The sequence below is a fragment of the Acyrthosiphon pisum genome, chromosome X (genome assembly GCF_005508785.2).
Source record: "Acyrthosiphon pisum isolate AL4f chromosome X, pea_aphid_22Mar2018_4r6ur, whole genome shotgun sequence".
NCBI classification, from domain to species: Eukaryota; Metazoa; Arthropoda; class Insecta; order Hemiptera; family Aphididae; genus Acyrthosiphon; species Acyrthosiphon pisum.
The window spans coordinates 19,341,223-19,344,935 of record NC_042493.1 but is presented as its reverse complement, the minus strand read 5'-3'; positions in this window follow the sequence as shown (position 1 = coordinate 19,344,935).

The window sequence follows — 3,713 nt, the reverse complement described above, 5'->3', positions numbered from 1 at the left end:
AAAATTTTTACTAAAAAAAAAAAGATACAATTTATTTCTTAAATATTTTTTTATTTTAAAAAGTGATACATATTATACATACTAAATTTTTATTTTAAAATATCTGATGATGTTATCCATGCATTTTGACAGGAATCAAAACTAAGCATTTAACAAATATTTTATCCCCAACTTTTTTTTTTTTTTTTTATTAATTGTTTATGGCATCAACTATCTGGGTTATTAGCCGGCATTACATATTTAAATTAACATTACTTACTTACATACTAGCTTAATTTCTACTTGTTAACCTATATTTACAATTTTTTTTAACTTAAGTACAATATTTAAATAAGTTGACGTAGTTCTGTCGAGTTGACGAAATTGAGAAGTCTTTTGGTCGTCTCAGGAGTGGGTGATAGCATCTCGTATAGTGTCTCAGGGAGTTTTAGTTCAATGCGCCTTTCAATGAACTTTCGACATTCAGTAAGAATATGTTTGACTGAGATGATTGTTCCGCACGTCGGGCATGATGGAGGGTCTTCTTTGGCCATGAGATGCCCGTGAGTTATGCGAGTGTGGCCTATTCGTAGTCGGACAAGAATTACTTCGTCCCTTCTCGACATTTCAAATGGTTTGGGCCATGGTAGTATAGAGCGTTTAATTTCTCTTAGCTTATTGTTATCACATTTTGCCCAGAGGTTTTGCCATTCATCCATGTACTTAAAATTGGTTGAGCTTAACAAGTCTCTGTCAGATATGAGGGGGCATACTTCAAAAACGGAGGTACCAGTTGTTTCTTTTGCTTTTAGATCAGCTTCTTCGTTACCTTTTATGCCGACATGCCCCGGGATCCATGCAAGTGATATACTATTTTTGCGCTCATATAGTTCATTGATTATATGACAGATAACTGGTTGAGACGTATTTAGATTGTATATGCTGATTAAATTACTCAGAGAGTCTGTCATTAATAGATATTTCTTATCGTTAGAATAATGAATGTTTTGAATCGCTGTGAGTATCGCTAGGGCTTCTACGGTACAAATACTACATACCTCATTAGCTCTTAATTGAATGTTTATATCATTTGATATTATGGCTAGTCCAGATTTCTGATCAATTTTCGACGCGTCGGTGTATATCTGTATGTGTTCTGGGTACGATTGCAGAAGTTCGTAATGCAGACCTTTATAAATATTCTTATCTGTTGTGTTTTTGTTGTATAGTGATAAGCTTAGGTCTATTATACTTTTATTAAAGCGCCAAGGGGGTACGTTTAATACAGTGCCTTGAATTGTATTGTTAATCAAGGTTTCGTTTTTATTAATAAAATCTTGTTGTCTTTCGTAAAGTGATCTTAGATGCGATGCATTAATAGGCTTAGCCTGGCACCTTTTTTTTAAAGATTTTGATGTACACTGGATTCTCTTGGTGTTTGGCTATTTTTAGTATGTACTTGGTTTCAAGATGTTTTCTCCTTAAATGAAGAGGTGGTTCTCCAGCCAAACACAACATGCTTGGGACAGGACTGCTTTTAAATGCACCTAAAGATAAGCGAATGGCGAAGTTCTGTAATGTATTTAGCATTTGTATGGTTCTATAATTAGCCGCACCGTAGATTATTGAACCATAATCGATTTTTGATCTAATTAAGGATTTATAAATTTTAATTAGACTGTCTGCATCGGATCCCCATTCAGTGTGAGCTAATGTTTTTATAATTTTTATTGATTTGAGCGTACGTATTCTTAACTGTTTGATGTGTTGGCACCAGTTGAGTTTATTATCAAAAGTTAACCCAAGGATTTTAACATTGTCGCAGTAGTCGAGTGTTGTCTTCTCGAAATGAATTATCGGTTTGGCCATTTTTCTTTGACGGGTGAATAGTATACATTTTGTCTTGTTCGGCGAAAAAGTGAAACCAGTTTCGAGGCTCCACCTGCTTAACTTGTCAAGTGTAAGTTGAATTTGATTTTTTATAGAATTCGTGTTTTTTCCTTTACAATATATGAGTGCATCATCAGCGAACAGTTTAATCACCGTGGGAGGGGGAACTTGAGTTGCCATTTCATTAATTGCGATAAGGAATAATGTTACGCTAATAGTTGATCCTTGTACTACACCATTCTGGTTTGAGAACGGTTCGGATAAAGTATTTTTAATTTTTGTTTGAAATGTTCTATCGTAAATATGGTTTTTAATAAATTTGAGCATATTTCCGTGAATGTCGTATTGTTGCATAATTTTTAACACCCTGTGTCTCCAAACGGTGTCATAAGCTTTTTTTAGATCGAGGCTGACTAGTATTATATTTTGATTATTAGTTAATGCGTCGCTGATATCAGTTTGTAAGGTTACCAGTATATCGTTAGTAGATCTATTTTTACGAAAGCCGTGTTGATGTGGTGACAGTAATTTATGTTTTTCGAGATACCATATGAGTCTATGATTGACCATCTTTTCTATTATTTTACTCATAGTGTTAAGTAATGATATGGGGCGGTAACCTTCGGTGGTGTGTAGGTCTTGACCATTTTTTGGTATAGGCACGACTATTGATAGTTTCCAGTTGTTAGAGAAGTTTCCTTGCACCCATAATTTATTATAAATTTTTAGTAAAATTTCTTTAGCTTTGATTGGCAAATTTTGGATAAAAACGAACGGAATGTCATCGGGTCCGCAACTTTTGCTTTTCATTTGATTCAAATTGTTGTTCAATTCAGATAAGTTAAATATATCATTTAGCGCTATACAGTCGTTATTAATGTTTTTGTTTGGATCGTATATTATTGGATTATTTTGTTCATATATATTTTTAATTGCGATGAATTCGTCATTGAGTTGTTTATTACTACTATTTGATTTAAATTTTTCTCCTAGTTTATTAGCTACTTCAAATGGCTCCGTAACTATTACGCCATCATTGATTAGTATTTTTATTTGCTGTGATGGTGAACCTTTGAATTTTTTAATTTTTGTCCATAACTCTTTGGAGCTGGATTGAGCTGAAATAGAACTTTTTTTATAATACGTTCAACGAGAAATGTGTCTGGAAAATTTGAAAGCATTTTTACTTTGTGAGCGTATTATATACTAAACCTGATAGATGAAATGTAAAAAAGTGCAAAAAATGTGAACGTATAGCATAGTCGACTACTGTATGCAGTGGAGGGGAGAATTACAGGGCTCGAATTTGAAAAAAAAAATTCCATTTAACATTATATACAATTAAAACGTTACAGAATTTTTGCGTTTATCGTTATTTAGATTTAAAACGTTATAGGTACATGTTTTTAGTTAGTCGTTATACAGAATTAAAACGTTACACATGTTATATGTTTATCGTTATTAGTAATTTAAACGTTATTCAAATATTCTGTTTGTCGTTATTGAAAATTAAAACGTTATTCATTTTTACATTTACCAAAGTATTTAATACTATTGAAAATCATAACATAATCTAGTATAACATTTTACAATTCTTATTTATAAATAATAATGATTGCCTGTTCTTACAGGATTCTTAAAATTTGGAACTTAACAGGTACTTCCGTTTGTATTTAAACTATATTGAAAGAACATACGACCAACTGGGTTAGATTTTGTTCTTGGCATTTTGCAAATCGATTATTGACGTATAAAAACTAAAACCACTCACACTCGCGAGTCGTGAAACAGTAAATATGAAATAATCCAAACAGCAAACGTTAAAAATTAAAATCACTCACATC